At 41.0% G+C, this 12,601-nt stretch overlaps 1 protein-coding gene across 1 annotated transcript in view; it reads right to left on the reverse strand.

Annotated features, from left to right (window-relative positions):
- The window catches only part of RNPC3 (RNA binding region (RNP1, RRM) containing 3), a 538,973-nt gene that overhangs the window by 391,920 nt on the left and 134,452 nt on the right, over window positions 1-12,601 (reverse strand). The gene's annotated exons all lie outside the window — the stretch shown is intronic.

The following is a 12,601-nucleotide window of genomic DNA, read 5'->3' on the forward strand; positions in this document are numbered from 1 at the left end:
TGCTTCACCGCGCATGCCTAGATTTGCATAGGAAGTTGTGCTTGCGTTCCACAGTGTGGAACTCACGCTACTGTTCAGAGGGTGCCGGTTAATATCATCAAGGAGGCGCAACAGGAAGTGACGACATTGCTCTTCCAGTCATAAACGTGTTTCCACAGAGTGGAACGCACAATATACACTGGGATATAGAAATTTAGGAATGATTCTTTTATGAGGGAAATTAGGGGTCTCAGTTTGTTAAGGCGATTGTAGGTGGGGTCATTTCTTTTGGGTCTTAGGATTTATCACTAAAATGAAGGAATTTTTTAGGGCTTTATATATGGCTCCAGAGATGATAGCTGCAAATACGGTGATACTGAAAACAGATTCTGTAGCCCAGTAGGAATGGAGAGTGTACTAAACCCATATTGAGAGTAAGGCCCAAATATGTTTTTATTTCAGGCACAATTGTGGGGAATGGATCTATGAATGGAATGAAAGGATGTGGGCTTTTGGAGGGTAAAATTGGTGACATCTAATTTTATTCCAGAGGCCGCTGAAAAAGGATGAGTTTGAGTGAAAAATGCATTGTCGGGATACCACAATGGAGGGAGGACTGCAGAATTTGGCCCTGCCTCTGATGATTCAACAGTGACCACTAAATCTACTACCATTGGGCTGTGGGATCTTGTGGAGGAAGAGCAGCCATCACTGTATGAAAACTGTTCTGCTTCAGAATCAGATTTTGTTTGACTCCCGAAACTAACGGAGCAAAGCAGGGTGTACCGCTGCACCTCGGTAAACATTCTACACGTCATCGTTTTATTTTATATGAATGCCTAACAATAAAAACTAACCTAATCTAACAATAGTAGACCTAATGTAACAGTAATAATTTTTTTATTTTATTTTTTTAAACTTTTGAATGAACCCTAACTTTAAAGCCTAACCCTAAGCCCAACCCTAATGCTAAGTCCAACTCTAACCCTAAACCCAACCCTACCCCAACCATTAGGAGTTATCCCTAACCCCTGGCTAAAAGCAAAGAAAGAAAGAAAGAAATCAAAATTATAAAATAAAAACAAAAAAAACAAATTTAATCTGACTAGGGGGATGACAAATATTCGACTTTTGATCACTTTGAAGGGATCTATCACATTGATCAAAGGTCATAGACCAACAGAGAATATCTCTGATGTTGTTGGGTGCCGCCTGGCAGATCATTTACTGACGTGCGCCTCGCAATGAACTCATTTTGCTTCAGGAAGAGGAGGAGGAAGTGAATGGTGTAGCCGGTTCTAGGGTAATATTGTGAGCCTAAGGACATCATTTATCTCTCATCTGACATGTTAGATCATGGCAGAGGAGAGAAAAATGATTTTTAAATCAGACTTTACTTTTTTTTATGTGATCACTGTTATTCATTGAATAACAGTGATTATGTGACAGAAAACAGGAAAAAAAAATCCCTGATTGTGTTGTTCAGCGTCTCAGCTACCCCCAGTAACTGAAACCCCCAAGATTTTCCTATAATGGGGTTGCTATTGACTTATTTCTGAGGGCCATTATAAAGCAGTGCTGAGGCAAAAGGTCACTTAACCTCTGCTGTTAAAAGGCATATCGGAGGCCCTTAAATGTTTATTATTTTCTTATTTATTATCCTTTGCTTATATAGCGCTATCTTATTCCGCAGTGCTTTACAGACATTATCATCACTGTCCCTGATGGGGCTCACAATCTACATTCCCAGTCACTATGTCTTTGGAGTATGGGAGGAAACTGGAGAACCCAGAGGAAACCCACACAAACACGAGGGGAACATACAAACTCCTTGCAGATGTTGCCTTGGTGGGATTTGAACCCAGGACCACTGTGATGCAAGGCTACAGTGCTAACCACTGAGCCATCTGCTGCCTACTTGTATATGCATGTATATACTATAGGGGACTAATTTGACACTATTTTGATAAAAAGGAGTCATATCATCACTCAAAACCCCACCAAGGAATTCCTCTTATATAGACATATACAGTGGGGAAAAAAAGTATTTAGTCAGTCAGCAATAGTGCAAGTTCCACCACTTAAAAAGATGAGAGGCGTCTGTAATTTACATCATAGGTAGACCTCAACTATGGGAGACAAACTGAGAAAAAAAAATCCAGAAAATCACATTGTCTGGTTTTTTTTTTCATTTTATTTGCATATTATGGTGGAAAATAAGTATTTGGTCAGAAACAAAATTTCATCTCAATACTTTGTGATATATCCTTTGTTGGCAATGACAGAGGTCAAACGTTTTCTGTAAGTCTTCACAAGGTTGCCACACACTGTTGTTGGTATGTTGGCCCATTCCTCCATGCAGATCTCCTCTAGAGCAGTGATGTTTTTGGCTTTTCGCTTGGCAACACGGACTTTTAACTCCCTCCAAAGGTTTTCTATAGGATTGAGATCTGGAGACTGGCTAGGCCACTCCAGGACCTTGAAATGCTTCTTACGAAGCCACTCCTTCGTTGCCCTGGCGGTGTGCTTTGGATCATTGTCATGTTGAAAGACCCAGCCACGTTTCATCTTCAATGCCCTTGCTGATGGAAGGAGGTTTGCACTCAAAATCTCACGATACATGGCCCCATTCATTCTTTCATGTACCCGGATCAGTCGTCCTGGCCCCTTTGCAGAGAAACAGCCCCAAAGCATGATGTTTCCACCACCATGCTTTACAGTAGGTATGGTGTTTGATGGATGCAACTCAGTATTCTTTTTCCTCCAAACACGACAAGTTGTGTTTCTACCAAACAGTTCCAGTTTGGTTTCATCAGACCATAGGACATTCTCCCAAAACTCCTCTGGATCTTCCAAATACTCTCTAGCAAACTTCAGACGGGCCCGGACATGTACAGGCTTAAGCAGTGGGACACGTCTGGCACTGCAGGATCTGAGTCCATGGTGGCGTAGTGTGTTACTTATGGTAGGCCTTGTTACATTGGTCCCAGCTCTCTGCAGTTCATTCACTAGGTCCCCCCGCGTGGTTCTGGGATTTTTGCTCACCGTTCTTGTGATCATTCTGACCCCACGGGGTGGGATTTTGCGTGGAGCACCAGATCGAGGGAGATTATCAGTGGTCTTGTATGTCTCCCATTTTCTAATTATTGCTTCCACAGTTGATTTCTTCACTCCAAGCTGGTTGGCTATTGCAGATTCAGTCTTCCCAGCCTGGTGCAGGGCTACAATTTTGTTTCTGGTGTCCTTTGACAGCTCTTTGGTCTTCACCATAGTGGAGTTTGGAGTCAGACTGTTTGAGGGTGTGCACAGGTGTCTTTTTATACTGATAACAAGTTTAAACAGGTGCCATTACTACAGGTAATGAGTGGAGGAAAGAGGAGACTCTTAAAGAAGAAGGTACAGGTCTGTGAGAGCCAGAAATCTTGATTGCTTGTTTCTGACCAAATACTTATTTTCCACCATAATATGCAAATAAAATGAAAAAAAAAACAGACAATGTGATTTTCTGGATTTTTTTTTCTCAGTTTGTCTCCCATAGTTGAGGTCTACCTATGATGTAAATTACAGACGCCTCTCATCTTTTTAAGTGGTGTAACTTGCACTATTGCTGACTGACTAAATACTTTTTTTCCCCACTGTATGGTTGTCTAGCAAAGTATTCTGATGAGGGATTAAGTACATAATATATTGTAGATGGTTGAGATTAGACCATTAGTCCAGGATCCCGCTCTTCATATTCTCTCAAAGCTCGTTGGAATATAAATTTGGATATCTTGAAATAAAAAGGAAACAAAATGGTGAATTTGAAAGTAGTGATATCTTGGAAGTAAAAATTTGGATTGAAGGTCCTTAAAGGAGTGGAGGGATTTAGACCTATAGTCATTTATACCCATAAAAATATGCAGGCCTTCTTGAGACCATGGTTTAGACAAAATGGATTTAAGGGAACTGTATATGAAACATACATTAAGTTAATGTTAAATGCAAACAGGTTAGCTTAAATCTTTGGAAACATATTTTCCAAATGTCCCTAGAATTATAGGACCTAACAACATGGATGAGAGTGGAACATTTGCACCATTCCAAAGTAAGAAAGTAAAAATATTTAAATATATTTTATAAAGTGACAAAAGTTTTTACTCCACTTCCAAATTTTACAAAGATTTTGACATTTGACGGTCTTTAACGCCAGAAAACTGGAAGAAACGCCATCGCAAATCGAGGCACTAAGCACCTATTATATTATCATTATACTAATTATAATTAGCTATAATTAGCTATTATATTATAGCTAAAGAAAATGTCCTTAACTCATTGATAGGTGCACGTCACGTAATGAATTATACGTATCTTACAAATGCCATGTACCACCAGCGTAAATGTTGCACTTCGATTGAAGCACATTGCTCGCGTAAGCTTGGGTCTGACTTGTTCACAGTTAACAGAGGGGTACCACATGGGTCAGTACTGGGCTTTCTTCTTTTTAACACATTTATTAATTACCTTGGTCAGAGTATAATTTCAAGATTTGCAGATGATTTTTAAAATCTGGAAGTAATTAACACTGTCAGTTAAATCTCTGTTTTGGCCCATTTTGCCTGAGGAAAAGAAGCTGCCTAATAACGCTGCACACTTTGGTAAAGGGTGTTGATATCCTTAGATCACACTCTCCTTCATAACACAAATAATCGGCTTCATCCAATAAGCATTCAAGTTTTTATAACATGGAGGTGGCAAATCTACATAAAAATGATGAGGTGCTCAATATACTCACTTGCCTAATAATTCTGCACACAGAGTAGAAGATTTTGTTCAGGAACAGGATGGTGGTTATACTCAGACGCTGTCTAGTGATAATATATGGTCATTGTGTGGCATTTTCCCCCTTTATTGGTTTATTGGTTTTCGTATAGCCGACTTGTTCAGTAACAATACGGTGATGATTGTTGTTTGGTAACTTATGATTACTATTTAGATGTATTGCTTAGAAAATAATCTTATTGCCAGTTTTCTATGAGATTTATATATTTTGTCTTCTTTTTTCTAATGTAGGGGAGAGGGTATAAACGTTTCTCTTTATAGGATCTGGAATTCTACAGAGGGCCGTACATCTGACCAACATGCTGGCTGGAGTCCAGGTCCAAATTTCCACTGGGGTCCAGAAGACTCTAGATATTCCACTACATATACATCTTAATGAATCGGCCACATGGAGTTTAACCCCTTATGGACCGAGCCACTTTAATTTCCATTAATCACTGAGCCATGTTTTTGAAATCTGACAGACGGCACTTTTTGTGGTAATTACTCTTAAATGTTTCAACATATCCCAGTAATTCTAAAAATCTTTTTGGTGAAACATTGTACTTCATGATAGTGGTAAATTTAGGTCGATATGATTTGTGCGTATGTCTGAGAAAAATCTCTAAAACTGTATAAATATTTTGAAAATGTGAATTTTTCAAAATTTTAATTTTTATGCTTTTAAGGTCATGGTCACACGTTCAGTATTTGGTCAGTATTTAGTCATACCACCCAAAATAGTTAATACAGGTGCTGTTTACAAAATTAGAATATCACCAAAAATTTTTCTCCTTGGCCCAGGTAAGACTCTTCTGACGTTGTCTATTGGTGATGAGTGGCTTGACACAAAGAATGCGACACTGTAGACCATGTCCTGGATACATCTGTGTGTGGTGGCTCTTGAAGCAATGACTCCAGCAGAAGTCCACTCCTAGTGAATATCCCACAACTTTTTGAATTGCCTTTTCCTAACAATCCTTTCAATGCTGCAGTTATCCCTGTTGCTTGTGCACCTTTTTCTATCACACTTTTTCCATCCACTCAACTTTCCATTAATATGCTTGGATGCAGCATTCTGTGAACAGCCAGCTTCTTTAGCAATGACCTTTTGTATTTTTTTTCCCTTGTGGAGTGCGTCAATGACTGCCTTCTGGACATCTGTCAAGTCAGCAGTCTTCCCCGTGATTGTGGAACCTACTGAAACAGACTAAGGGACCTTTTTAAATGCTTAGGAAGGCTTTGCAGGTGTGTTTCGTTAATTATTTTAATTTACTGAGATTATGACACTTGGGTTTTCATTGGCTGTAAGCCATAATCATCAACAGAAATAAACACTTGAAATAGATCACTCTGTTTGTAATGATTCTATATAATATATGAGTTTCACTTTTGGTATTGAGGTGCAAGGGACAGGACTGTAGTCGTGACCTGAATTACTGTTATTTTCATGTCCAGTCCTTCACCTACAGAAAAATATACTGTTCTCTTCTGCATACCTGCATACCTGCATCTCCAGAATCAGCTTCCTCTGGGCACTTCCCAGGCAATTACGGTCCCTCTTCCAGGCGACCCCCAGCAAAGGAGGCACAGTCTGAGTCAACTTTAACACTTTCTTTACTGAGAATTTCATACGCTACATCCACAGTTGGTACACTGTGACATTTGCTTATTTCCTCATCTTTCCCTTTCTGGCTGTAACTGCTGTGCAGCACACGCCCGGACCGAACTGTCTTGGACTGCTCCCCAATTTCTTCCTGGCCTTACCTCGCCATGATGACAATTCCTTCTGCCTGTTTCTCCCCAGACTCGAAATCATCAGTCACCAGGTTTAGTTGCCTCTGGTAAAGCATCTGGCCTGTCTGTACTGAACTCGTCAAAGTTCCAGCTTCCTTCACTTCATCTGTCCAGCCAACTCCTGCCCTAAAAGCATCGGCCCAGGCGATAAGTCGCCACATCTTTCCGTTTCTGTACTGACTCACTGCTGTGACGCACAGTGGCCATGGGTAACGTGGGCTGCAGCACTTGAACGTTGCATGGCTGCCAAGCTGTCCGGGCCTATAGCCCATGTGGATAATAGGGCACCTTGGCCCCGTCTGAACTAACTTCCTACGAAGTCCACACTTCCTGACAGCCCCTCCTACTGTTATCCCTCTATGAACGTCCTATCAGCTATATCTATAGAGCCCACTCGTATGTCCCATCTAGTGGCCCGCAACAGAACTACACTTACCCATGACTATGTAAACTATATACTAAAGTGCCCTCCTCTAATGTCCCCAAGAGGATGCACTAACTTTCCATAACTGTACATACACAACAGTAAAATTATATTATGCAATAATATAACACAGAAATACAAGACAATATGTTATAACTTTCTACACAATGGTAACACATACATGTGGCAATACCATGAAAGACTAGCGATAATACATCATTAAGTGTTGCAGTACCACAGACGTTAATCATAAGCATTATAACTTAGCACTATATACACAATAACATAGGAGGGGCAATCTGAGGAAGGGACGCAAGAAAGACATCACATTACATCACATCTCACTCCCTTACAGAGGAACTGAAAAAATTTAACTTTTTGATGATATTCCAATTTTGTGAGAAGCACCTGTAAGTTTACCTCGTCTACTTTATATCAGCATCATTCTTGATATGAATTTTTTTGTTAAACTTTTACCCTTTCAAACAATTTATCAGCAATTTTTCATTGTTTCAATGAAATTTAACAAACCTATGTTTTTAGGGACCACTTCACTTTTGAAGTGATTTTGAGCGGTCTAGATGTGAGAAAACTGGCAAAGAATACCGCATTTTAAAATCTGAGCCCCTCTAAACTTTCAATAGTGCACTCAGAAAGTGTGTTAACTTTTTTATGTGCTTCACAGGAATTAATTCAACCTGGAAAAAAGAAATTAAAAACTACATTTTCTTTTCTATAATGTCACTTAAGCACCATTTTTTAACTTTCAATCTTTGCAAGGGTAAAAGATGGAAATGGACACCACAGTTTGCTGTGAAATTTCTCCTGAGAACAATGATACCTTTATGTGGTTGAAAACTACTGTAAGGGCACGTGTCATGGCTCGGAAGGGGAAGAAGTGCTGTATGATTTTTGGAGCGAAAATTTGGCTAGAATAGATTGCAGCTGCCATGTTGCCTGTAACTCCAAAAGATTTATTTTTGCCCCAAGTCTTTAATTTCACAAGTACGAATACGAGAAACTGGACCAAAAAATTTGTCACGCAATTTCAGTACTATAATAATCCATATCTGGTCAGAGCCTACTTTTCAGTCACAGTGCAAAGTTCAGAAAGGAAGGAGCGCGATATCAGAGTGCAGATTTCACTTGTCGGAGAAGGGATTTCTATGTCTCCTCGGGTATAGCTCAGGTGGAGCTTTTGCCTAGGTACCTAGGATTCGGAGAAATAAAACGAGTGACACAGGTTCTTGTCTATCAAGTAAATCTCCTTTATTAGGGGGGTCAGGCTGGATCTTTTATAGCCCATCAGAAGAGGAAATTAACAAATATGGACAATTCTGTAACATTGGCAAAATGAAGAAGAGTTTACACAATAATTGGCAAGAAAGATAAGTTATATAATGATATGTCAACTATATCCTGTTAGTGCATTTGGCCAAGAAGATATTTGGCCTCGACATATTTAGACATCATTCAAATATAGAAGAGGGGAATTTGGAGCTGACCATTGGCAAAAGTATTCAACCACGTAGGCAGATGACAATTTAAATGGTGTCATGGGTTACAAACTTGTTTTTCTGATATTTTTCTACACTTTAGAGAACGAAGATTAACCATTTCTTTGACAACTCCCCTCTTTTTATCATTCTGTCTACCTTGTACCTCTATCTCACCCTGCCTTTTTTCCAAGGCCTGCAAGATAACCCTACTTCACAAAATACACGGCTTGTCCTATGTATATCATGGGATACCAGTCCTGCTGTGTATACATTCAGATTATACTTGAGAATCAGACCTTTCCCTATTTCACTTCTACTGATTTGCCCTATCTCAGAGGAGTACAGGTTTTATTAGGGGAGTAATGTCTGTCTTGTGTGTAATATGTTAATAAGATATAGTGAATACATACTTAATGTAATACACTATAACATATATTTTAATATATTAGTATATAAATATATTTTTTATTTGTTAGTAAGTGTTAATCATTTAAAATCCATAATGCATATAAATCTTCATTGTTGTAGTTCTTTGTAGAGGCTTTATCTTTGTCTTTGTTCAGACCAGCGGTTTTCCACAATGCATACAATCAGCCAGGTCTGCTGACGTTTGCTTGTTGCAGAATATACATTCACGCTGAACAGTGGTTATGAAGGTAGTCATCACTTGGGTTTGCTTTATATCAGAGTCAGTATTGATTCTAGCTTTATGTTTACCTGGAAAATATTTACAATTAGAACCGAGAACTTTATAACCATAACAAATAACTTTATCATCTCTGCAATGATCAATATCACAAAAACTGCTTGAATTAGGAAATGAATTACACCCGATATTCATCCACCTATTCCTTTAAACAAATTCAAAGGATTTAACCATGCAAGCCATTCAGGGAGGGGCAGGTCTTCCAGGGAATTAACCTTCCGTGTTCCTTCCTTAATCAGCCTAGCTTGTTCTATGTCATGAGTGACTCTCATCAGTCCGGATGGATCTATATAGTGACAGCAGGCGGGTCCCACTACCTGACAGAATCCCCCTTGAGATGCTGTGAGATAGTCGAGCACCATAGAGTGTTGGTTAGTTATGACAATGAGCTGTCTCATATAAGCAGATTCTACATTAATGGCATCAAATAAATACTCTGTCACATTATCAAAGATATCACCCAATTCTTCTATCTTCTGAGCATTTCTTAGCGTTCCGAACATAACTCCCAAGGGACCAGTGAGGACCATCCCAGTTTTAAGATAACATGGAGTGTGCATTAAATGCTTAGGTGGCTGTGGAGAGGGTGCTGTTGTGAGTTCATTTTCCCCTTCGTCACTGAGGTCTGGTGAACTCCCTATTCTGGTGAAGGAAGGTAATGAGCCTGATTATCAGGCACCTGAACCTGATGAGGATGACTGGCTGAGGGGAGTCACGGACTGGATATAAGGCTGCCGACGCCCTTCTGCCCTGCGGGTGATTTCTCTGTGGACTTCTAGGACACCAGTCTGATTCCTGCTTTCCTAAAGCTAAGTTTCTGCTTTGCCTGTTTGCATTTGTGTTTTGTTTTTGTTTTCCTTGCTTTTCTGGATTCTGCCATTCCCTGCTGGGGTGAGCTGAATCTCCTTTTGCCTGTAGCTCTGTCTTCAGAATATTCCTGAGTACTGACATAGCTTTTTTGAAGCCTAGCGTCTTCAGGGCCTTTTTCACTGTCAGTCTGTTGGCTCTTATTTTCATAGGGTTTTTCACGGATTGCAGACAGCAGCCTTCCTGTCCTTTTCTATCTAGCTAGATTGGGCCCCGTCTTTGCTCAGTCTGTCTTTCTGCCTGTGTTGGTGTTTTCATCTTGCTTCACCGTCATTATATGTTGGGGACTCCCTATTGCTTTGGGGTCTGCTCTGGGGCAGTTTAGTTTTCCCCTTTCTTTCTTTAGGCCTAGCTATTTCTCCGGCTGTGATCGAGGGGTCTAGGGCATCGTAGGAACCCCCCACGGCTACTGCTAGTTGTGTTGATAGGTTCAGGGGTCTGCAATCCGATAGCTGCCAACTTCTCTGGTTTTCTGGACTTAGCTAGCATTTCTGTTTTTGCCTCCTACGGTGACTCAATCATAACAGGGTGCACTACGTTTTGCTATCATGTGGCTAAGGAAATTTTTATAAGGAAAGTTATTCTCATTCCATTCCCAGGTGGCTGGTTCTAATCTAGCCAGTATACATGCACCTTCTTCTCCTTTAGGAATCCACCTATATGCATTGCTCCCACACACTATGTTTATAAACTGAAATTCATTAAGAAAAGCTATTGCTATTGAAACTAACCGGATAGTGGCAGTGTAAAGACACCAAGAGTCGTCTAAATCTGTAGTGACTGCCCTATAATATCGTAATGACTGGCATTCTCGGTCAGTATTTATACTTATGGACATCTCAGCAGCTCCATCTCCATACTGACCCTCTCTGGTTTCTTCATCTACATGAACTGCCTCTCTCTCTGTCAATGGAGTTACAAAATATTGCATAGTTTTTGCAGCAATTGGGGCATGTGAACAAATCCAGCAATTGGATAGATTTCTGGCCTGGGCAATATAGTTACGGTACTGGACGGACAAATTTATTAGCCCACTGTTTTGACACATCACTTTCCCATGGTTCAAAGACATCATTATCTTTTTTACATTGAATAGATACAATCACAGTGAGAAGCAAGAATGAATAGTACTTCCCAAATTCCATTCTCCTTTAGTTCTTGTGAAATCTCTTGCAGTGAGATGCGTGAATCCAGGCAGACTTTCCTTCCAGCTTAACAGATGTAGGCGTGGTAAGCTGGACTTGGTAGGGTCCTTCAAAGTGAGGAGCTAGACTTTTCCTCGGGTGCTTTTGCGTTACCACCCAGTCTCCAGGCTTAAGGTCATGCGAGCCCGATAAGGAGGATGGATCTGGAAGGGAACTGAAAACACGTGTTGCAATGCACCCACATAGGCCGTCATATTTGAATGAGAGGCCTGCATCTGCTGAGGAAAGTACAATCCTGTCTTGGGAGGGCTCCCAAGCAATACCTCATATGGACTTAAAGTTGTCCTTCTGTTGGGAGTTACCCTAACAGTGTACAATGCAATGGGAAGATACTCAGTCCATGGTTTTTACCTGTTTCTGCCATCGCTTTTTGAATTTTCAATTTTAGTGTACCATTTAACCTTTCCACCCTGCCACTGCTCTGAGGATGAAAAGGAGTGTGAAATGATTGCTCCATCCCTAAGACTCGGGTGATTCCTTGGCACACCTGTGACGTGAAATGACTACCTCAGTCACTTTCAATTACCTCTGGCACTCCAAATCTGCAATCAACTTCTGACAACAGCTTTTTAACCACAGTGCGTGCATTTTCATGAGCACAGGGCCATGCCTCTGGCCAATTGGAGAAAAGATCCACACATACCAGCGCACATTCATAGATGCCTACTCTTGGAATCCGAATGAAGTCAATCTGCAGTCGCTGAAAAGGGTACAATGGCTTGGGGGTGCACTTTGGTGGCGTCTTCACCGTTTTCCCTACATTATGGCATGCGCAGATTACACATCCCTGTACAAATTTTGCAGCAGCATAATGGAACCCTGGTGCAACCCATCTTGCTTTAACCTGGCTTACTATTCCATCCTACGATTGATGTATTAATCCATGGGATAGGGAGCACACCATAGGGAACAATGCCCTGGGCAAGCAATACTTATGTAAGCATCGTTCCTATTCTGCTGTGTTCCGGACTTTGCCCTTACTGTTGCCCTTAAGCCTGGCTTCATTCGGCCATACTGGTTCCTGTGACATCACCGCCTGTTGGTCCCGCCCGCCGGGTTTAAATAGCTTTCCTGGACGTGACTACCTTGCTTGTATATCTCGTCCTGTACCTGATCTGCTAGCTGGGAGTTGCACGCTGTGCTACCTCCTTCCTTCCTTCTGAATCCACCTGGATTACCTGCTGCCTAACCGCCGCCGCCTGGACCTTCTGACGGTGTCTGCCTGAAGGCTCCTTCCAGCCCTGCCTCCACCGCTCACCGCTCCTACAGCACTCACGGTATGCGCTGAAGATCTTGACTGCTGTGTGCGTTTCACCTGAGAGAC

Source organism: Dendrobates tinctorius, unplaced genomic scaffold, assembly GCF_039654945.1.
Source record: "Dendrobates tinctorius isolate UK_male_01 unplaced genomic scaffold, ASM3965494v1 ptg000029l, whole genome shotgun sequence".
Taxonomy (NCBI): domain Eukaryota; kingdom Metazoa; phylum Chordata; class Amphibia; order Anura; family Dendrobatidae; genus Dendrobates; species Dendrobates tinctorius.